General features: G+C 38.1%; 1 pseudogene; it reads right to left on the bottom strand.

Annotated features, from left to right (window-relative positions):
* Window positions 1-1,034: 1,034 nt before the first annotated feature.
* LOC101603883 overlaps window positions 1,035-24,774 on the bottom strand; it is a 46,107-nt pseudogene continuing 22,367 nt past the window's right edge.

The following is a 24,774-nucleotide window of genomic DNA, read 5'->3' as shown; positions in this document are numbered from 1 at the left end:
CACCTGAATCAAACCACCACACTATGCCAGTTTTCTAAAATTAGTAAAGGGTATTTGATATGATACATGGAAGTGAGTCAAATTCCATTGACTCATTCATGAAAGACATCAAGAAAGAATGCTATGAAAATCTGTACTGATTTGAGCTCTTCTTACTTTTCTCTAAATATATGTAAAACTTGTTTAGCATAATCTAACACAATCTGAAATTCAGAGAAAACACTGAGAATATAGCAATTTTTAAAGGAGAAATGTCTTGTGACATACAGAGTATAAATGTTTCTATGTGAAAATATTTGATTAACAAAAATTAAATTGTTATTTAATATAGGCTATTGTAAATAGCCTCTCAGGCTATAAATTTGTTTTCAAATTTACAACAAATAATGAACCAAGGAAACCATCACATTGAGTGCTTTGCTAAAGCCCGGGAGACACTAACTACTGCTGATGTCATAAAAAATTAATAATGTAAGCAAATATAATGCTGAGCTGTCAAGCTATATAACCTTACAGCACTTGTCCAGAAGTCTTACCTTCATTCCTCAGTGACACAAAGTAGGAAAAAAAAAAAGTACTAAATGTTAAACTGTTGGTCACTGAGGACTGGCAACCAACAGAACTGGAATTTTTATTTATTTTTATTTTATTTTAGTTTAGTTTAAGACTAATGTTTATTTATTATGGTAACTTTTAAAAAATGCCATAGTTTACTTTTGAAACTCGTACTTCCATTAGGAAGACAAATACTGAGGAAATCACCATGAGCAGGATGCATGTCTTGGTAAACATGTTCTCTTTGCTGTTAAATCTTATCATAAATCTGATTTTTGTGCTAGGGACGTTGGAGGTGAAGATGAGTTACCTACTGTAGAAGGAAACCAAGGAAACTCAAGCATATCTGATGTGTCGTATCATTACTGTGGCTTTTAAAGTCTAATGGTGACTTTGTGCAATGTTTTTTTAACACTTTTAAATCTATCATGCTTCTTTTCAGATAGGAATAATATTTATAATGATACAAATTATGTATCTTACTCCAGACCTAAATGACAGGGTTGCAGAGGGTGAACTTTCCCTACCTTTAAGACAGATGCTATTACAAAAATAGATTCACAGTCTAGATGTACTTCGACTCCAGAATTCAGTTTCTCTTTTAGCTCTCTACAGGATTTTATATTGGCCGACTGCCTGAAGATGCCTTTTGTGAGTGGGCCTTTTTGATTAAGAAAGGAAAGCATATCTAAAATAGGCTTGGGCAGATTGTCATTCTCACATAAATCTGGTACAGGAACTCCAGAGAGCTGTCCTGGCATAGGAGACGTTGGTGACATAGGCAAGTTGTCCAGGTGAGTGCTAGAGCCTCACCAAAAGGCCCAGTTGATAATAGATCTTCTCCTTTTAAATGCCTTCTGGCCTGAATCACTCAGCTGCTGGGCTGTTGCCAAGAGGCTGGGCTTCAAGATGAACTGGCACTGCATCTCTCGGGGCAGCTGTTCCATGAGGAAGGGTTCTTGGAAGTTGGAAGCAGTGACAGAATCCTTTGATCCCTGTATCAGGAGGGCAGTATCACGGAGATGGCTCATTTTAACTCCATAAAGATATTCATGCCCAATGAGTGGATATGGTGCTGCTTCTTTTCCAGAATTAACCCATAGCTGGTAATCTTTCTCAGAGCCAGTTATCCCTAACATTGGTAATGACATGCTGATAACTTCACTCGCTGTATCTGAATTCGTTACTGTTATAGTTTTAAAATAGGCACAATTACCAATGTCCTTGGCGAAGATTTTGAGGGGAATGCTGTTCGGGAAGTCCTTCTCTTTCTCTAGATTGATGTATCTCTGAAGCAGAGACAGCCATTTGTCCTTTTGTTCTGGAGAACTAAAAGTGGCCACAAAGTTCACTGTGGGCCAGCCCAAGACAAAGGATTTCATGGCATTGGTGTTACCTTCTCCCACTTCATCCACACAGCTTGCTGTCCACATATCAGTTAATTTTATTTTATTTTGTATCTTAAAGTTATTGTTGTATTTGATTTTGGCAGCAACAAATAGATCATTGAATAAGAAAAGATGCTGCCCCTGTCTCTGTAGGCCTCTTTTGAGTTCTACTGGGCCATCAATCAGTAAAGTCCTACTGGAGCAGACAAACGATGATCGAAATGCACAAGTGTCAATGCTAGCAGAAGGACTGTCTCTGGTCACTAGGCCGTTTTTTGCAAGGCTTTATCCAGGATAAGGGATGGAGCACTCCTCCTCCTTTCTGCTAGTGTTGTCATTTTCTTTTTGGTGCCCGAGCCTCCAGAGATCCGAGACATTCCCGTCAGGGATGCCGAGCGCCCCAGCTGTCCCCCTAGAGCATTCTGTTGGGGCGACGTCGCTTCCACGAAGAAAACCTGCGCGTCAATCCCAGCCCAGGAGGGAGGCTTAGGCGCGCATGCCGGCGGGGCGAGGGCCGAGCGACCCTCGAGGCATGCACCGCCGCCCGCGGCCCGAGGCGAATCAGAACTGGCATTTTTAAATGATATTTTCTGAAAAACCTTAAAACAAAAGTTGAAAAGCTAATTCTAAATCTCATGCAGACATACAAGGGATCTCTAACTTCCTAAAACTATCTTGGGAAAGAATAAAGTCAAAGCAATTAGACAGATTTAAAAACTTCAAAATATTTCAAAAAGCTATGAACTAAGACGAGACATATACATTAATGGGGAACAAGTAAGAATGTAGGAATTAAGCAATACATCTCTAGCATGTGCTCACATCTTGTTCAATCGTAATTAAATGATAATATGAGAGTGCTTACTACATGTCAAATATTTACTACAAACCAGAACTTTAAATATTTTCAGTCTTACCAAGCCATGCCATTTTTCATTATGTCTATTCTTTTATTCATGTGTGTGTATATATATATATATATATACATATGTGTGTATGCTCTTTTAATTATATTCATTTTATTAATAGGATATCAGATGTTTAGATAGAATTTAAGTTAACTAACTTATAACTGGTTAAAAGTTGGCTTATAATATACTATCCAATACTTTTCATCAGGTAGAAATTTCTTAAAAAAAAAACATTTCCACATGATGCTACAGTTCAATTCCAATAGAATTACTATATCTTAATTATATAATTACTTTTATATTTATTAATAAAAATAAAGTGAATAGTGAAAATATTAACACTAAACATAATTATGAAAACGCTTTAATAAACGTTTGGTGGGCTATTTGACATTAAAAATCTAAATCAGGACATAGGAATAGTATATCTAGAATATATGAAGAAGTATGAAGTACTGTATCCTTGCAAATGAGGTTTTGACTTCAGTGGAATTATGAGTCCATACTTCAAATTTCATCAACTTCTATTTAGGTTTTTATAGTCAGTGAATAAAACTATTTTTATAGCATGATAAGGACTACATTTTCCTTCACAAGCTTGGTTGTGAGGAACATTTAAAAAAATCTATATTATGTTAAATTTTGGCAAAATTATCATAATATATCTAAAATATAAGAATAAGTTACCACTAATGTGTGTTACTTTGAAATAAATATGTATGTTGCCAACTTTCACCTATTAGCTCCTTCATCACAACATACAATAACAAAACAGTTTTTATATATACATAATTATAAGAACCAAGCACTCCTTGAACTGAGGTTATATAAATAAAAACATCAGGCTAGACAGATGGCTTAGAGGTTAAGGAGCTTGCAAAGCCAAATGACCTTGGTTCAATTCCCCAGGACCCACATAAGCCAGCTGCACAAGGTGGCACATGCATCTGGAGTTCATTTTCATTGGCTGGAAGCCCTGGCATGCCCATTCTCTCCCTCCCCAAACACCCCCTCTCTTTCTGTCTCTATCCAAAATAAACAAATAAAAATAAAAATTATTAAAAAAAGAAAAAAAACATCTAAATAATAATGTCAAATCCACTTAGATTTTAGTGTGAATTCTAAGTACCAACAAACATAGGGGAAAATAATCTCTAGTTTGTGAAAGCAAAATAGTTAGTACTTTGGGGGACACAGAGGGTTAAATAGCAGGATGAGAAACTTTTAACATTTCATGATTTTATGTAATTTCTTTATCATCTACTTGGATGTGGGAATTCATGGAGATGTACACTTATTTATATATATGTCTATGTGCATATTATATATGTCAGCCAAAATGTACATAAAATGCATTTTTTGGCTTGGGAAAATAGTGATAGAACAGCAGCACAGCATGAATAAGGCACTGGGCTTGATACACAGCACCTCAAAGAAGGAGTGTGAAGAAAGAACAGGGACAGGGAGGGAGGTGAGGGGTGGGGAAAGAAGAGAGGGAGAGATAAAATGCATATAGATTGTCTGTACTAAGAAATAATTTTTCAATGAATGTGTTAAAAGACATAGACTTAAGCTCTAGCATGTGCTCAAAGTTAGAATGTGGTGAATGAATGTAATCATATTAATCATTGATAAACATTTAGGTGCTATTATAACCACCTCTGATATATTTTATGTGACTATCTATGTGTGTGTTATATCTTTTTATTTAAGATAATTGCCTTAATTATTGTTATAGGTATGGAGTTATTGGACTAAAGAACATTAAGTTTGAAGCCAAAGCTTTGATTTTTAAGATTTACTTTACTGTTTCTACTTTAAAGCATTATAAAAATTCCTTGTCTACCAAATAAAATATTTAATAAGCAACAAAAAATGTTTAGTTATAAGTCTGTTTAATTGGAACTTAAAAATAAAACTAAGTGGCAATCCAGTAGAAAATAAATATTAGAACAACTATGTTGAAAAAAGCTAATTAAGGGCTTAATTTATGTTTATTTTTATTTATAAATTAAATAAACTTTTGGTAGAGAAAGTTAAAATTGGAGTTATAATATGCTAGAAAATAATTTCAGATAAGTAGAAATTTCTCCTACAACTTTCTGGAAGATGTTTATATTTGTTGAAACTTAAACTATAATAGGGCTCAACTTCAATTACAGTAATTTTCAAATATTGGAATGCTCTTGACTTCAGGTTTAGTCAAAATTTAACTGCTAAATTAAATTTGAAATTAAGTATATAAAATACAGAGAGTGATTCAAATATTTTCAATCTAGTGCTTATATAATACAAAAAGTACAACAAAGGGTTTAATTTTATCAGTGTTTGACACGTATGAATGGGAAAAGCTTTGTCGAATTTTCCAATTAGTAGTTAATTGGATAAGTAACCAATAAAGCAAAAAATTACATATGTTTGATCAACAAATACAAAAAATTGTCTCTTTGTTTATTAATATTCACTCCACCTTCTAATTTTTAGGCCAGATTATGAAGAAGGAATGAAAGCTCCACAAATCACCTATATTTTCAAGGTGAGAATAATAAAGTCTAGATACTGAACATTATCAAGCCAAATTTAGGAATACAAATGTCTTCTTCTAATACTTAATCTAATTATTCTGATATTATATCATAATTTTGAATTTCACAGCACACTTGATTAAGAATAAAACAACATTGGTAGGGAAGAACACTTATAAAATAAGAAACAAACATTGGTAACTGCTATTTCTTTTTTAATGTTATTATTATTATTAACAAGATGACTTTATGGATACATCATGTCTTTTCTCTCATCCCTGGCCCAATTCTGTTGGAGACCTCCTCAGTGAGGTTGTAGGTATTCTCCATGGGGTTGTGGTTTATGCATTGTGGGAGTAGTAGTCAGTTATTTGAGGAGGCAAGAGGGAACACTTCTGAGTATGTTGTCTCAAACTGTGGCTCTTACAATCTGTCCACCTGCTGTTCTGCAAAATTCCCTGAGCTGCAGTGGGTGATTATCAGGAACAGAATGGAAGCAGCACTCTTACACATCTCCCCAATTTCTCTGTGGATTCAGCTGTGGCTTGGCTGAAGTGAGAGGGGTAGTTTATTCTGGTCTTGCAACCTTCTGAAAAAGAAGAGCAGTGAAGTCAGCATAGTTTAAGTGGGATAATCATTATTAATTTAGGGAGAATGTGATATATGTAACCCCACTTTTAGCCCAAGACTAGTGAGAGCTTGACACTGAAGAACATAATCTTCGTAGCCATAGGATTCTGATCTGGTTTCCAATTCTAGGTATGGCTTCCATTCCACTAAGTGAATCTCTTAGCCAATCAGAAAGCTATTGGTTACCTACTGAACCTGTGTGCGACTAATGCACTGGCCTGTACATCATGTCAGGATGTTTGCTTCTAGGTAGCTTAGACGTCTAGTTGCTCAGACTGTTGTTGGCCATTTTCCCCTAGTAACTCATATTGCACATTACAACACTAGACAGGCTAACTGTCTGGGTGCTGGCTTTCTTCTGAATTCCAGCCAAGTTTCTCCATGATCTGTGTCAGCAGCATATGGTGTTTCAGCAATAGGGTGTTAGCTTTTGCCTCAGGCAGATAATCCAGTGCTTTGACAGAAAGATGTCTTGATATGGGGACCTTGTAGGTCTCTCCAATCAACAACCCAATGTGGGTACCAAGCAATCTCTGGCATTAGGAGTTACAGGTCAGAGACAGAAAAAAAAAAAATTCTCTTAAGCCTGAACTTTATACCACTCTCACCATAGCCCTACTTTTTAGGTGCTTTCCCCTTTCTCCTATTGAGGGTATATCTTACACTATCTCCAAGTATAAAGGTTTCTATGGTATCAGCACATTTTGGATTTAACTTTTATATTTATTCCTCCCTTCCTCTTCCCCCAGACCCTTCGACCCCTATATTCTAGGCCTTGAGTTGCCTATGGGGTATGACAACTACTCAAGCAGGTCCAGGTTAGGAACTGCAGATAAGTGACACCATGCAGTGTTTGTCTTTCTGTGATTATGTATGTTTGCTGCTTATGATCTGTCCCAAGTCTGTCCATTTTTCTACAAATTTCAATGTATCATTTTTTTTCTTACTGCTGAGTAGAATTTCATTGTGTAAATGCACCACAACTTCATTATCCATTCATCCAATAATAGGCATATTCGTTGATTCCAGGTCTTACCTGTAATGAATTGAGCAGCTGTAAACATGGTAAACATGTATTGATACAGAGCATTTAGGATAAATGTCCAGTAAGGGAACAACTGGGTCTATTGGTAGCTCTATGTTCATCCTATTCAGGAAACTCCAAATTGATTTTTATAATGGTTGTACAAGTTTATATTCCCACCAACAGTGGGGGAGGGTTCCTCTTTCCCCACATCCTTGCCAACATTTGTTGTTGTTAGATTTTTTAATGATTACCATCCTTACTGGAGTAAGGTGAAATCTCATGGTTATTTTACTTTTCATTTCCCTACTGGTTAGGGATGTTGAACATTTTCTTAAGTGTGTGTTAGGCATTTTTAATTCTTCCTTGAGAAATCCTCAGTTCTCTGAACCACTTTTGGGGTGGGTTGTTTGATTTTTTTTATTGTTTAGATTCTTGAGTTCTTTATAGATCCTAGATACTAGGCTTCTGTCAATGGTCTAGCTGGCAAACATTTTCTTCCATTCAGTGAGTAATCTTTTGGGTCTACTTATGGTGTGTTTGTCTATGAAAAAGCTTTTTAGCTTCATGAGATCTCATACTAAAAGGATGTAGTATGAGTGATTGTTTAATTTCCTGGACTACTGGGATTCTGTTCAGGAAGCCTTTCTCTACTCATGGAGTGTCTCCAAAATTTTTCCTCCAGTAGGAGAAGAGTTGAGGTCTTTAATCCACTTGTACTTAATGTTTTGTGTATGGATAGGTGAGTTGGTTTAGTTTCATTTTTCTACATATGGTCATCCAATTTGTCCAATACCATTTGTTGAAGATGGTGCTTTCTCCAGTGTATATTATTGACACCTTTGTAAAATATCACATAGCTGTAGTTACTTGACCTAAGTTCTGAGTCTTCAGGTCTGTTATGTTGGTTTATGTTTCTGTTCTTATGCCAGTGCCATGCTGTTTTTGTTACTATGGCTTTGTAACATTGCTTTAGATTGAGGCTTTGTAGTCAGGCCAACCTAAAAGTGAACTTCATTTTACTTTTTTTTTTTTTTTCTGGCCTAAACTGTCTTTCCTTCTTATCATCCCTTTGGACCTCTTCTTGACAGGTCCTTGATTGGGATTTTTCCATCTTCTGACAAAGATAAGTTTTAGCTCCTTAGCAGTTAACTCTTACAGTGACTCTGTGAATCAGTTCAAATTTTAGCTTTTTTCCTAAAACATTCCTTCTTTATTATCGTACCACCTTATGATTTGCAAGTAATGGCTAGTATACCTGGCATATCACCTACATTTTAATTATTTTATCCTAGATTGGATGAATCTGGACAGAGCATTTAGAACATAGGATTTTAACATAAGTCTCAGCATAATTATTATGAGAGGCCCATTAAAGGAGGTAGCCAGTGTCCCTATGTAGTTCATATAGGGGGTCAGGCCCAAGGTCTGGGGTACATCAGCTTAAGGCCTCTAGAGTCTTGGGTAAGCATAACCTTGAGGGCCAAGCATGTGTCAGTTGTCATTAGAAATGTTGACATAATTACTGTTAAATTTTATATTTACTTTATAGTTGTAGGAACTGGTTTATGATTATTGTCTTTAAATATATGGATGGCAAATCAATATAATTATTATAATAAAACAAAGAGTCAGAAGGGTCTTCTCTGTATACAATTAGTCAGCTGGAGTGACTTTGACTAATCTTATTATGAGAAGAATATCACCAGACATTCCTGCAGTTAGAGGTAGGCAGTTATAGCACATTCCTCAAAAAGAGACAGATATGCCTGTGGAAGAAAAAGGATGTAGTATGAGGCAATAGTAAAGAAATTTACCTGTTCATGAGTGAATGACATAAAAGTCTCTTGGAAACAAAGATTATTTTTTTATTTGTTTATGGATATCATGAGGTTATCAAGTGAGGTGGTTGGTCCAGCAAATGGAAGGAGCTAGGATCTTACCCATGAGTCTAATTTTTTGGCATCTCATGTTGAAGTCTTCAGGCTTCTGTCATGCATGGAGCAGGGCCACAGTCTTTTTGGCAGGGGCAGATGTCCTCCAGAGCTTGATTTGAGGGGATCCTCTAGATCCCTGGTGACCTGTTAACTGTTACAATTGGCTGAGGATACTGTCTTTTTTTATTCTGGTGTGTTAAGTTTGTATCACTTGGCTGATGGATATTGGCCAAATTTTCCAAGGGTGGGTCCCCTTGTGTTACAAATTTTAAGGGAGCATCATCATTGGCAGGAAAATATGGCTTACCTTTCTAAATCTAAGGAAAGAGATACAATCAAACAACCACCACCAGTATAAGCAAATATAAGCAGCCAGAATTTTAAATTGATTTTATATCTTTTTTTTTCATTTTTAGATTTTCAAGGTAGGGTTTCACTCTAGCCCAGGCTGACCTGGAATTCACTATGGAGTTTCAATGTGGCCTCTAACTCATGGCAATCCTCCTACTTCTGCCTCCCAAGTGCTGGGATTAAAGGCATGTGCCACTCCACACATGGCTGATGGCCGATTTTATATCTTAGGGCTAGGCTCTATATTTTCCCTAAATGAGATCTTAGTGTACTTAGTGATATATCTTCTTTTAATAAGCCATATCAAGGAGAGATTGAACTAATACAAATCAATAACTATCAGGTAAACATAATCAGTGAGGATAATTTTGGATCTTTGATTTAAAGGCAAACAGTGGCTGATTAATCAGAGCCAGCCAGAGGCAGATGGTATGAGTTAATAATTTAGTACTGGGCTGGAGAGATGGCTTAGCAGTTAAGCGCTTGCCTGTGAAGCCTAAGGACACCAGTTCGAGGCTCGGTTCCCCAGGTCCCACGTTAGCCAGATGCACAAGGGGGTGCACGCGTCTGGAGTTCGTTTGCAGAGGCTGGAGGCCCTGGCACGCCCATTCTCTCTCTCTCCCTCTATCTGTCTTTCTTTCTCTGTCTGTCACTCTCAAATAAATAAATTAAAAATTTTTTAAAAAGTCTAAAAAAAAATAATTTAGTACTGTAAACCAGCATCAGGCAGGGCAGTCTATTTGTCTGAATCTTGGTTTATATTATATCTTATAGTTATATTTTTATTGGGTGTTAAAGATCATGTAGGCAGCAAAAATTAACTATGTATTTATTATACTTAAGAAGTCATTCATGGCTCTGTAGGAGAGACTTTAGGGACCTGTGAGGATTTCTATGACTCTTAGCATCGTCATCTGCTAGCATAAGTCAATGCTATGCTGACCAAGTAGCCTTCCCTCTTTTGAGAAGCCTGGAGGACTCATTTTCCTCCAATGTGACTTTCCTGTTGTAGATACATTGATTTGGAGTCCATCTCTGGGTCATCATGTCTTCCCTGATTAAGAAGATAGGCAACTTACCTGAGGCTAGTAGTTATTAAGTGTCCCATCGTCTCCTATGGCTTTCTGACCTAGGAGCAGAAACCTTAAAAAGTACAGAACGTATCTGGTTAGCAAAGCAGATTTGGTCAGAAAATGACATAATAGTTTAAAATCATTTTGATTAGCATTTAAGTTCAGTTGTCAGGTGACAGTGTAAGCTACATCTGGAACATAGAAAACATACATATTTTATCTTTTAAGAATCTTTCTGCTATGGGGCTGGAGGGATTGCTTAGTGGTTAAGGTGTTTGCCTGCAAAGCCAAAGGACCCAGGATCAATTCCCCAGGAACCACGTTAGCCAGATGCACAAGGGGGCGCACATGTCTGGAGTTCGTTTGCAGTGGCTGGAGGCCCTGGTGTGCCCAATCTCTCTCTCTCTTTCTCTTTCTCTGTCAAATAAATAAATAAAAATAAAATATTTAAGAATCTGTCCATTATAAGTATAGGCAGTACATATTAGCAGCCCTGGAAATTATATTTTATCTATAAATTTAAATTAATTGATTTGATCTAGAAAGTGTATGTCAGGAAAAGAGAAGACAGTACAAAAATTTGGCACCTGTGTTTGAAAACAACTTTAGCTAGTCTGTATACCAGTGTGGGTACCAATTACCACACAAACTGGAAGCAGAACAGCAACATTTAAGATCATTTTTCTAGAGTAGGGAACATGTCTTAAGTATTAATATATCTATAAGCAATGAACTTAAGAAACAAGAAATGAGACAATTACTTAAGTAAAACCTTGACTGAGACTGACTATATATAGCTTAAGAATAAAGTCAAACCTGGTCATTGTTGACCTATATTAGTCTGATTTTAATATATATTAGAAACATTATGATAAACATGAAGTTTTTTTTGTATTAACCACCTTTAATCATTGAACCATTTTTAAGTTTAACTTAAGGCAGTATTTATGACTGGTAGAATATATGAAGCCTAGACAAACTATATTAACATTGTTTGTATATTGCAGGCTTTCCTAGAACAGGAGTTTCTTTTGTTTTCCAAAGTCACAATGATGAAATCACCTTTTATAAGACTTAAGACAATAATCTCAGTGATAATTACCCAGTAAAACAGCATGAACAAGACAGTTTACAGCATTTTTAAAATATATATGATAATCTTATTAACTATTATATGGTTGATGAATAGAGGAACATAACAAACTTGTTTGAAAACTTTTAAGCCAGGCTTTTACAACCTTATACCTATTATTATGATCAGATTAATATCATTAAGTTAAAGTTTTAAATTTACAACCTAAATATCATAATATCCTACAACCAGCTAGGGCCAACCTTTGTTACTCTAATACAAACTCTAGGTTAATACACATCTTAATGTGAAGTAGTCTGTAATCTGATTAAGTACTTTAAAACTTACTCAAGTTTGTCTTTAAACCTTTTATTTGAGTTTTTCATAACTTTATCTACATAATCTGTGTAACCATTTGATACCAATATTTTTATCAAGTATTTAATATCTAATACTTAAAGTTTTTTAGTTTATCTTTTTATCTAGCTTTTCTCATTATAATTACCAGCAAAAAATTTATTGTCCTTATCATAAAACATTTTAATATGGCCATTTAAATGTTTTATTTTTGCCCTCAAAAGACTCTTTGAAAAATAATCTTTTATAAAATAGTAGACCAGACTTGACTTACATTATTTATTCACAATATGCATATAGATTTTGTCATTTGTTGAGTTTTGGAATGTCTTTTTATTAACTTTCTATAATGCATATTTTAGAAACATGAAAGCAGGAGCTAGAGAGATAGCTTAATGGTTAAGGCACTTGCCTGCAAAGTCAAAGGACCTAGGTTCGATTCCCCAGGACCCACATAAGTCAGATGCACAAGGATGGCACATGTACCTGAAGTTCATTTGCAGGGGGTAGAGGCCCTTATGTGCCTAATTTTTCTTTCTCTCTTCCTCTCTCCCTCTATCTGCCTCTTTGACTTTCTCAAATAAATAAATAAATATATGAAAGCATATTAGAACATTATTAGAACTTTTAAAAAATTTCTGACAAAGTCAGTATTAAGCATTTCTCAATCTAAACACAAACCTTGGGGCTATTGTCTTTTAGTAGTTCCATAGAAGCATTGAGAGATAAAGTAAACTTAAAGCAGTTACACATGTCTTATAAGAAGTCCCCATCTGTCCACAGTAATTTGGGACTCATCCGTCATCATGTTGGGACCAGGACCCTGAGATTCCCTGTGCCTGTAGACCCCCCCTGGCTCTGCAAGGCAGGGAAGCCAAGAAAGCAGAGTCATGAGGGATTTCCCTGGGGATGGCATAAGCCTAGAGAGGTTTGGGCCTTGACTCCCTGTCCAATGAAACTTGTATGTCAGTTTCCCCCTCCTATTCCAGGGCCATCTGATCATCATGGAGGTCAAGCTCTACAGGGGAAGCACTAAGAGACATATTACAATTGCAGGTGACAGCTCATGTTTAGTCCCTATTTTGTCTTTACCTTGGATAGCTGTCCTAGCTGTAGCATATGAGATCAAGAGTTTCCCCAGGTTTCTAGCAATAGCATGGAATTAGCCCCAGAATTTAGCTATTTTTGACTGACCTTTTGTCACTGGGGAACACAGTAGGACAGGATAACCCTTCTCTGCAAGTGTGGAGGGGCTTCCCCTCCTCTTCTGTTTGGTATATTGTTGGGTTTAGGGCTTGAGTGACCTTTATCACATTCACTTAGCTTAGAAGCATTTGTAAAACATTGCAGTGAGACTTTTATATTGGATTGTCTTTTTTTTTTTATCATTTATATATTTTTTTCAGTGTCAGGCTCCAGAGTGGTAGAATTTCCCAGTATCCCAGACAACATTATCTCCCTCCCTACCCCCCTTTCCTGTGGCCTTGGGTTTTTGCCAATTTAAATTTTTGCCAGCCAGTACCTCATTACTGGACAGTGTGATAGGAGGCAGCTGTGTGGGGACAATCTCTGGCCTTGAAGCTTCTGTTTTGACTTTAGTTGACCCTTCCCCCCTACCCAAGGATAGTTTTGTATTCCTCTCTGGGCTACAGGGTAGCTCCCTGATCTTGCCATTTTATAACTTAAGATAGGAGAATCTTGCATTTTTCCCTGTCTATAATCTTAGTTATTTTTTAGTGTTTCCTATGGGGGCCATTTAACAGTAAAAGCTGGTCTTTCTAATTTACAGAGACCTTTAGTTTTCTTGGTGTCATCTTAGTATAAGAATCTCCTGAATATTCCCTCCTGAACTATGGTTTGTTTTTGACTATGCAGCCTAGGACAGTGGGCTTGGTGGAGGACATCCCCCACAATGAATTTCCCACTGTGTCAGTGCTGCGGAACAGACACAAAGATAAAGCCATTCTGTAGCCTTGGGGCTGTGAGCCACATGCATACTTGTACATACATTCATATTAGGTGCACTTTTCATATAGACTACAGATGGCCATCTCTCCCTTATATGTTTACTTGATTATTTAGTCAGGGTTTAAACATTTTTTAATCTAATTGTATTCATAACCCTGACTGAGATCATTATAGAGACCAGAGCAATATCAGACCTTGTCTAGCTAGTTATCCATACTGCATACCATGGTACAACCTGACACCTGAGGGAAATAGGGTCATCACATTGCAGCACTTTTGAGGATCAGGGATTCATCCTCTTGCAGGAATCAGTCCAGTCCATGTCAGCAACTCCAGATGTGACTAGTTATAATCCAGTTTCCAGTTTCCCAGGGGAATTCTTACATGGTCTAGACATCTGACTAAGCTTCATCTCCTTCTGTTTAGGAACACTGGTCCTGGGCTTCACAGACTCCTTGGGACACCTGGAAGGGGACATGCAGTCATGTCAGGGATGTGTGCATCCCAGTTCCAGGGACCTTTGGCAGCCTGGGAGGCTCAGGAGCAGCAGTCCTTCCTGAGCAACTGGGTTGTGGCAAAAGAAAATCTTGCTGGGGCCTCTAGAGATGTAGAAATTTTCTGGAAAGATCACTCCAATTCCAGAATGAGTGAAAGTAGAGAAGTTTATTACCCATGGACCAAGAAGCTTAAGGTAGCCCTACAAAGCAGCTTTGGCCCTGAGCTGAGATTTTATTTTTATTGTATAATTTTCATAGCCAAGATGATTCAATTTGTATAGCAATCATTTCTGAAGTCAGGCCCCTTTGTTTTGGCCTAAACTGTCTTTTCTTCTTATTTGAGCCCTTTTGGGACAGGTCCTTATTTGGGATTTCTCCATCTGCTAACAAAGATAAGTTTTAGTTCCTCAGCAATTAACTTTTATAGTAACTCAGTGAATCAGTTCTACTTTTAGTCTTTTTTTTTTTTTTTTTTTTTTTAATAACACAACAGGAACACATCTTCACCCCAGACTGGGCACAGATGCCAGACCAAAGAGTGATTACACCAAACTAGTTTTAGTGAACCAGTGAGATTATGTGGGTTACTTACAAAGCATGGTGAGTGGTTGCTTACAGGAGCAATGGACCACTCACAGGTTGCTCCATCACTGAAAAGCCCACCCCAGAATAGATAGAACTGGTTGGAGAATCTATAGCACACTGCACTTGCCAGCAGCTCAAAGGGAGAGTCCCATCCGTAAGTGGTTGTTTTCCATTTGCATAGCCATAGGGTGTGTTCTTGCAACCATTCCCCAGGCTTGTTGACTTCTTGAGACTTCTGAGCTTCCTTCCTGACCACCAACCCCCAGGAGGAGATAAATGTCTCAATGTCTAATTAACATTGGTCAAAGCCTGCCCTTAATCATTCTTATAACCTTGGGGAGTGGTCATGTGACTTTTTAAATTTTAGGTCTCTCAGGCTTGACTTCCTGAATCTCCAGAGCCTCCTTCCTTTTTCAGGAGGGAATACTTCAGTTCAGGGGATGTGTTACACAACATGTGTCTTAAACAAAGGTAATTTATTTTCTTACACTTCTGGTGCCTGGTAGTCTGAGACTAAGTTGCTGATTGACTGATTCATTCTGCAGTCTTTTCTTGGTTTTCACAGGGTCATATTCTCTCCATGGTTTTTTTTTTTTTTTTTTTTTTTTTTTTTTTTGGCAGTGATTCCTTGTTTCTAAATTGCTTTTACTATCAAATACACCAGTCACTTTACATTAAGACCCACTGAAATGATTTCCTTTGAATTTAATCACTTGTGTATAGACCCACTAGTTTTAGATATAATCACATCCTCAGGTACTAGGCAGTCAGTACTTCAACATATATATATATATATACATATATATATATATATATATATACACATACATATATAGAGAGAGAGAGAGAAAGAGAGAGAGAGAGAGAGAGAGAAAGAGAGAGAGAATATGAATTAAATTCATAATAGGATTCCTGGAATCATGTTATGCAAGATTCAGATTAGTGCCAAATTTCTCAAATGCTAGAAAGTAGTGGAGAGGTATCTTTGAAATCCTAAATTCAAGTATGTCTTAGCAAATCTCCATCCTGACTCATAAATCACACACCACCTTCCTGTTATCAGTTTTAATCCCTAAAAATTGCCACTTTTTCGATTCCTTCTAGTGTTTACCAACACATTTCAAATCTATGCTCACAAAGCATTTTGTTTTCCATTTCAATCATTATGTACTGATTTATTGTCATTATGAGAGTTTCATTCCTTTATACTGACTTATAATTTATTGCATAATGAATCATCTAAATTTGGCCAAATTATTGATCAGATAAAAAAAATATTAAAAAATATAATGCTTTTTCAAATGAACAAGCATGAGAAGATTACCTGTCTGGCATTCCCATGAAATGTACTGAAAATGCATGACATAAAAGAAAGGTAGAATATAGGATCTAGGAAATGATGATTCAATATGTATGCTCTAATGCAAGGACATTTTGATCTGTCCTGATGGTAGATGCAATTTTGGAAAGCAAGCTCCTTGACTAATGAGGGTGAATAGAATTCATAGATTGTATGATGTATCTGTGCTTAAAAAAATGTGTGCTTATGCTCTCCAATGTCAAGTTCCTAGTAGCCTTTGCCTATAAAGAGGGTCTATATCCATCAAACTCTCCCTAAATTAATAACCCTTATCCAATTTAACCTATGCTGACTTTATTCTCTACTAAAGAATCGTTTTATTTTTTGTTTTTTAAATTTTTTAATTTTTATTTATGTATTTGAGAGTGACAGACAGAGAGAGAAAGAGGCAGAGAGAGAGATTGAGAGAGAGAGAGAGAGAGAGAGAGAGGGAGAGAGAGAGAGAGAATGGGCATGCCAGGGCTTCCAGCCACTGCAAATGAACTGCTGATGTGTGCGCCCACTTGTGCATTTGGCTAACATGGGTTCTGGGGAATTGATCTTTGAACTGGGGTCCTTAGGCTTCACAGGCAAGTGTTCAACAATGTTATGCTCAGTTCTCGGTGCCTCCAGTGACCACCAAGGAGAACCAAATACATATGCAAAGGCAAGGAGCTTTATTTCAGACTTAAGCTCAGACTCTTGTCTTCACCAATGCAGTGGATCCATGTAAGAGCTCTGAGCAGCAGTGGGGTAGGTTTTTTATAGGGATTTGAACAAAGAAGGGAATGGTTACATAATTGGTAGATTTAAGCAGTAACTGCACTTGTATTTTTCTGATAGGCTTAGGATGCTGGGGGGCAGAGCTGGTGGGCAGGGGCCTAGGGGAATTTCAAGCAGATTAGGTAACCTTTATTGTGATTGGCTATGTGTGTTTGAGGAACTTAAGCAACTTGTCCTATGACTATAGAAATGTATGGCATAAACAATTTGTGATCTTTTTTAGTAACTGTTAAATTCTTATTTAAACCTTGCTGGGAAACAGAAACTTAGGCATACTGGTGACTCTGAAGCCTGTCATGGCATTCTTCTGGTTCCTGAGTCCTTCATTCCCCCCTCTGCTTGTAACTTAAGAGGACCCAATCTGGGCTGGAGAGATGGCTTAGCGGTTAAGCGCTTGCCTGTGAAGCCTAAGGACCCTGGTTCGAGGCTCGGTTCCCCAGGTCCCACGTTAGCCAGATGCACAAGGGGGTGCACGCATCTGGAGTTCGTTTGCAGAGGCTGGAGGCCCTGGCACGCCCATTCTCTCTCTCTCTCCCTCTATCTAGCTTTCTCTCTGTGTCTGTCACTCTCAAATAAGTAAATAAAATATTAAAAAAAAAAAAAAGAGGACCCAATCTTGGGCCTTCATTAGGGAAGAGGTTGTAAAGGAGGGTACTGGGTTCTTAGCACCATGAGTTGTACTGTGTTAATTCATTCCCCGACAAAAGAGGTTAGTTTATTGATTATAGAGTCACGGGTCCAGCTAGGGCTGAGAACAAGATTGTTAGCCATGGGGACCAATCAAACATTGATTTATACCAATTTTGATTCTGCTGTCTAGCTTTAGCCCCTTTCTCTAGTTTCTTGTAGACCATGGCCAAGCTATTTCTCATGATACCTGAGTTTTTGATATAAAAGCAACATTGCTCTCCCAGGGCTTGGCATAGTCCTCCTTGTTGTAGGTAGAGTAGATTGAATCCCCTTTTATTTCTCCCTCTCATGAGAAGGCACTCCAACTGCTTTAGGGGACTGGGATAAAGATATCAGATCATTTGCTACTTCCTGCTGAATGGGACATGATGCGGGGATTTGTTGCAGTTAGACAGTCTCTCCAAGAGAGGGGGACTATTTCAATGAACCACAGAGTGTAGGAAGATAGTCTTGGAAGACAACACTGGGGAGAAAGAATAAATGTAAGGAATTAATGAGAAGTGAGCACACAGCAAACTGGTTCTTTTTGAGGCTGAAGGAATTTAGGTTGACAGGCTTGTATTGTATCAGGACCATCTGCAGATGAGCTAGCTCAGATTTTCTTCCAGAACTGTTCATTAAATGGTACAGTAGTATTCAACATGGCTTGTAAAACAGACAAAACATTAGCAGAGTTTTCAGAAACATATACACAACATTTAACCTAGATAATAGAGAGCTATTGGGTGCCATTAAAGGCTGTACAAATATATTTTTAAATCTTTGGTTATACATTTCTTTCTGAGTGTTTAAGACCATGCAGATGGCCAAAATTTAATTAAGGATTCATTTTGAAGGTCATTAATAGCTCTCCAAAGAGACTTTAGGGACACAGGAGTAGCCCCATAGCTTACTGGTGTCTTTTGCCTGTTAGGATAAGTCGGGGCCATGCTGGTCAAGTAGGTTGAGTAGTTTTCCCTTCTTTGGAAAGTCAGGAGGACTGATTTTTCCTCAATTTTAACTTTCCTATTTGAGACTGTACACCAATTTTGTTTGGGTCTCCATATCCTCCCTGCTCAGGAAGACAGGTGACTTACCAGGGGGGGCAGTGTAGAAGTGTCCCTTCATCTCCAGTGGCCTCATGACTTGGGCGCCTTTTGCTCTGATGATTCCAATTGGCTTTGGCTTCTATGTAGGTAATTAACACAATCAGAAAGGAAGTTAAACCAGCCTGGATGTATGTACATATAGAGCACATTTGATTACTGAAATAAACTTAAAGAATGGCACAAGGCTTTTAAAATCATTTTGTCCTATCTTTAGAATTTTAGTTGTACTATGGCAGCATAAGCCTTATATACGAGGTATAGAAATTAGGCACATCTCACATTTTAAATATCTAACATTTAGATATATAGGCAGAACCTGTTATCAGTCTTGAAAACAGTACCAATTGATTTACAAACTAACTAGTTTAACCTAGAAGTTGTCAGAAAAGGACAAGTAAGACAGTATAAAATCTAAGCACCTGTATTTGAAAACATCTTTGGTTAGTTCAAATACCTGTGTTGGTAAAAATTACCCAGAGAACACTGGAAACAGAACCACAGAGCTTGAAATTATATTTTTTTAAGCTAAAACAGCTAGCTATATTTTAATATAACCCTTGATAAATATTTTTGAAAGAAAAAAACTTTTTTTGACAACTCATGATTATGGCTTAAACTTGATAGCTATTGATTTTATGTACCACAGAAATTTTTATTAACATAAAACAATTTTATGTTTTATCCATGACTTAAATTTGATAAAGCTTAAGCAAACTATCACAACATATCTCAGGAAGATGAAAGTTATCATTACTGAAATTAAATCATTTAAACCTAAGTGATTAAACCTAGTTATGACCATTTAATAGAATTATCATAAATAAGACAGAAGGTATTTTTAAAGTCACAATGTCTTTATGTATGAGTGCTTTACTGTTGGGCTCTGAAAGGCCCAGGCGTGAGGTCTAGTGAACTTCCTGAGCCTAGCTAAAGTTTGGCGATCTTTTCCCTGGCCAGCTAGGACTCAGCAAGACACCTAATGGCTTCTGGCCTGCCACTTCCACATGGTAATTGTAATTATCATTTCAATAGGTACAGTTTACCATTGGCCCTTACCTCTGCCCCCATACTAAAATCCCTGCCTTCGTCCCCAACATGATATAGGCAACTGCTCAGAGTAAAAAAGCGAGTTGTTTCTGCGAGCTCCTGCATTGAAAAGACTCCCAACTCAGTGTGGTTTTTCTCTGGTGGCCAGGAGAGGTTTCTGAGACGTCCGACGCTCATCATCCTTCTTAACTCCTAGAGAGGAACCAGCAGGCCTGGTCCTTCCCTCAGTACTACCTGACCGGGAAGGAGCCCGGCAACTGGTGCCCAACGTGGGGCTCTGAGACTCCGACAGACTAGTGTACCCCGTGAGAGGCAGTCGTTGAGGAGGTAATCAGTGTGTGCGGGTGAGCGTACCCTCATGAGTCATGAGGCAGTCTTCATATTTAGTGCACTAAACTTTGCTTCTGTATGCTGTACATATTTGTCGACATCTCTTCATTCCCTTTATCTTCCCCTTCACCTTTGGTTCACTGGCAACTTTTGTATTTCTTTTTATTTTATGTTTTTAATTTTTGTTTATGTTATTTATTTATTTGAAAGTGACAGAGAGAAAGAGGCAGATATATATATATATATATATATATATATATATATATATATATAGAGAGAGAGAGAGAGAGAGAGAGAGAGAGAGAGAGAGAGAATGGGTGCAACATGGACTCCAGCCACTGCAAATGAACTCCAGACGTATGCGCCCCCTTGTGCATCTGGCTAACGTGGGTCCTGGGGAACTGAGCCTCAAACCGGGGTCCTTAGGCTTCACAGGCAAGTGCTTAACTGCTAAGCCATCTCTCCAGTCCAGCTTTTGTATTTCTAAAGGCTTGTGCTTCTCTCTCTCTCTGCTTGGGCCTGTGAAGACAGGCCAGCTTTTCCTGCCATTATGGAACTTCCCCTGGATCTGTAAGCTTCAATAAATATTCCTTCCTCCATAACTGTACCTGGTGTGGAAGTTTACCTCAGCAAACCTAAAGCTGTCTGAGCTGAGATGAACCTCACCATGTGGAAGTTAATCTTTTGGAATCTTTGCTTTAAAGAAATAGACATAAACTTGATGCTTACAACTAAATGTGTCTTCTGGACTGGTAAGACAAATTTTATGGACTATTCAGATAAAAATTTAAAAATACTAAGTGCAGACAGCATTAAACTTCAAGGCTTGGCTTATAAGCTTTCTAAGAGGAAAGAAAGACTGCAGGAAACTTCGTTGGAACTGGGCTACTGACATAAGGGCTGGCTACGTCCTGCTGCCCAGGCCCAAAGAGTTTAATCAAGGTTAAATTTGTAATAGACTGATATGCTTAGCTAGAGATATTGGATTAAAAAATTTAAGATTTGTTTTTTCTTTGTTTTGTTTTCTCGAGGTAGGATTTCACTGTAGCCCAGGCTGACCTGAAATTACCTATGGAGCCTCAGGGTGGCCTAAAACTCATGGTAATCCTCCTATATCCACCTCCCAAATTCTGGGATTAAAGGCGTACACCACCATGCCCGGCTGATTTAAGATTTTAAGATAAAAAATCTCAAGCAAGTTAAAATTACAGGCAGTGAGACAAATTTTAGGTTATGATGGTTCAGTTTACATTGTTTTAGTCTCTCCTTGCTATGCCTTATACCAGTTAAAAATGTTTACTCTGTGCCTTTATATGTTAAAAGCTTATTTTTACAGACCTTAATAGCTTAAATTGGTCAAGACTGTGGAGGCCTTCAAAAATAAACTAAGTATAATTTATAATATATGATAGTTATAAATCTATTGGGAGCCAGGGGCAGAATTTGGTAATTTAAATAGATGGACCCCTCCTGGCAGCTTATGCCCAACCCTTCCCTACTGGGAATTGGCGGGCAATCCACCTCCTGGGAGACTGCCACATGGCCCCCTTGGACTGACCCAAGTGGGGGCAGGGGAGACGTCCGCCATCTCGTGGTGACTGGGCTCACTGACCTTTTCCCGCACCTACTGGGCATTGGCACATGCTGGGGAAAAAAAAAAAATCTAAACATGCCATTAGTTATATGCTTCAATGTTTTGCCACTCTTGGGCTGCCTGATCAAATTAAAACAGATAATGGCCCCTACTTCATAAGCAAGGCCTTTGTAGATTTTCTCCAGATCTGGAAAATCTCACATTCCACGGGCATTCTATACCCCGGGGCCAAGCTATCATTAACAGATATAATCAAACTCTCAAATCTCAGTTACAAAAACAAAAGGGAAAATCCTTATCGCCACACAACCAACTAAAAAAGGCCTTATTTACCCTAAATATTTTAATTTTTTCTAACAATTTACAATGTGTGATGGTTATAAATATATTGGGCTCCAGGGGCGGAATGTGATAATTTAAATAAATGGCCCCCAATATATTCAATTGTTTATCTTAAAGTGTGATGGTGGGTTTTAGATTTCGATCTAAAGATATACAAAGTGTGCCTAACAGGAGTTCCTAAAGTGTGCTGTGGCTTTTGGCTTAAGGCTTGTACTTTTAATGTCTAACTATCCTTCATACTCACAGCTTTAAAGTAGTTCCTGAGAAAATTCAAACTGTACCTCCCTTTAAGATCTTGGGCTTGATCCTTACCATAGATACATACATAGATACCTGTTAAATGCTCTATATGCTAGGGTTAAAAGTTAAAACTCGTTTGGTGTGTCATGTAGATTTTCAATGGATTTGGTTACTTCTAAAAAAATATAATAACAGCTAACAGCATTGGGAAAATACATTAAGAGATATTTGGTACAACAATAATATTTCCTTAGATCTGATTCAGTTATATTCAGAGATTTTGTCTTTACAAAATAATCATCTTACTTTTGATACAGCTAAAGCTGCTGATGACTTAATATCTACTTTTAAGTCTGTCTTGCCTAGATGAAATTCTCTCACTTCTTGGATAGGAAGCTTTGCTGCTACAGGTGTTTGTCTTTTGCTCATTCTGTGTCTGCTGCCCATACTCGTTAAAAGATTTTTAAGATCCTTTATGGATATCCATACTGAAATACATGGTATACTGCTATGGACCTGACCCCAGCTTCCTGAGACATTATCTTAAAGCCCCTACAGAGGCTGGTAGTCAAAGATGAGTAAGATTCTCTTGAGTTAGGTCAACCTAAAACAGGGCATGAATGATGTAATTCATGTACCAATGATGGGTAAGGCCTAAATATCATAGAGAACAACCTAAGACAGACACAGTCTTTATGCACCGAGGCCCGGAGGGGCCAGGTTCATAAAAAATAATAGATAAAAAAGGAGGAATTGTCGGGAGCCATTTTGGCTGGACTTGTATCCATAGCTCTGGGCTTTCAGCAGCAACACTTTAACAAAACTATAGCAAGGTTTTAGCAAAACTATAGCGCCTACAGTAAGCAAGATTATGAATATTCAGTGTCAGGAAGCTGTTCCAGCAGCAAGACATTAACACCTCCATGTAAGCAAGAGTATGTATATTCAGTGTCAAAAGCCATTTGGCTGGCCTTAATAGTCTTTTGTACTGAGAAGTAATTAAGATACAAAAACTTTGTAACAGAAAGGAGTTTTTTAATAGAAACTGTGTGAAGATCATAAAAATTGTGTCCATGGGAAAACTTTGTAAAAAGAAAAAGACCCATTTGGGTACCAGTGAGAGACTAAAATATTTGTCCCAACAAGGGGACACTGACAATCACTTCTCTAGGGAGTGTCCCGCCCCTGAGGACTGTTCCTAAAATGGTCCTTCACCCTGCTAAACTAAATAACTCCCTCCCTTGAGGAGGATTGCTGGCTTTGCCTCCACAGCTAATTACAGTACAGTTGTCCATACGACCTTAAAAAACTGCTCAGCCACCTTCCCCATCCCTGTCCAGCTTTTCCCAATGTTTCCATTGGGCATTTGGGCTCCGACTTCCCCTAACAATTCCAGCATAGATGTGAGATACATTCATCCTTCCTTTTGTACTTTTAACACAACTGAGCCCAATACTCAATGCTGCCTGCCTTCTGAAATGGTTTATGTTTGTGGAGGTGAGATGACCTATGACTATCTGCCCATCAATTGGATAGGCCTTTGTGCCCCAGCCACCTTAATCCCAGATGTAGATATCATTCCTGAAAGCTAGATTCCCTGGCTGAGGTAGTCCTACAAACCAGGAGGGGATTAGACCTACTAATGGCCAAAAAGTGAGGCCTATGTTTGTTTTTACAGGAAAAATGCTGCTTTTACACCAATAAATCAGGAATCATCCAGGACAAGATTAAGAGGGTCCAGGAAGACTTGGAGAGGAGACCATGGGACCTCCAAGATAACCTGCTGTGGACGGGCTTACATGACTTCTTACCCTCCCTCCTCCCTTTATCTGGACCCCTCCCCCTCCTTATCCCTCCCCTCCTCCTTATCCTCACTGTCAGGCCTTGTGTAATTAACAAAATTACACAATTTATTCACCAGCAGCTACAGGCAATAAAACTTCATCGGGTCAAGATATCACAGGCTGGCAACTCAGGAATTAAGTTCCTCAGATGACCCACTGCCACCTCCCCTGCCGTCCATGTGACCAGTGACAGATAATATCCCCAGAGGGGGACAACCTAAGACAGGCCATAGAGTGGCTTCTCAGCAAGCTAAACACCTTGTACCCAATGATGTGTAAGATCCCCAGAGGGGGACAACCTAAGACAGGGGCCATGGTGACTAATGTTCTTACAAAAACAAAAGGGGGAGATGTTGGGTTCTGAAAGGCCCAGGTGTGAGGCCTAGTGGAACTTCTTGAGCCTAGCTAAAGTTTGGCGACCTGTCTGTGGCCAGCTATGACTCAGCAAGACGCCTAATGGCTTCTGGCCTGCTACCTCCGCGTGGCAATTGTAATTACCATTTCAATAGTTAAAGTTTACTATTGGCCCTTACCTCTTCCCCCATCCTAAAATCCCTGCCTTTGTCCCCAACATGATATAGGCAACTGCTCAGAGTAATAAAGT

Source organism: Jaculus jaculus, chromosome 1, assembly GCF_020740685.1.
Source record: "Jaculus jaculus isolate mJacJac1 chromosome 1, mJacJac1.mat.Y.cur, whole genome shotgun sequence".
NCBI classification, from domain to species: Eukaryota; Metazoa; Chordata; class Mammalia; order Rodentia; family Dipodidae; genus Jaculus; species Jaculus jaculus.
The sequence above is the reverse complement of the archived record's forward strand: the minus strand, read 5'-3'. Positions and strand labels throughout refer to the sequence as shown.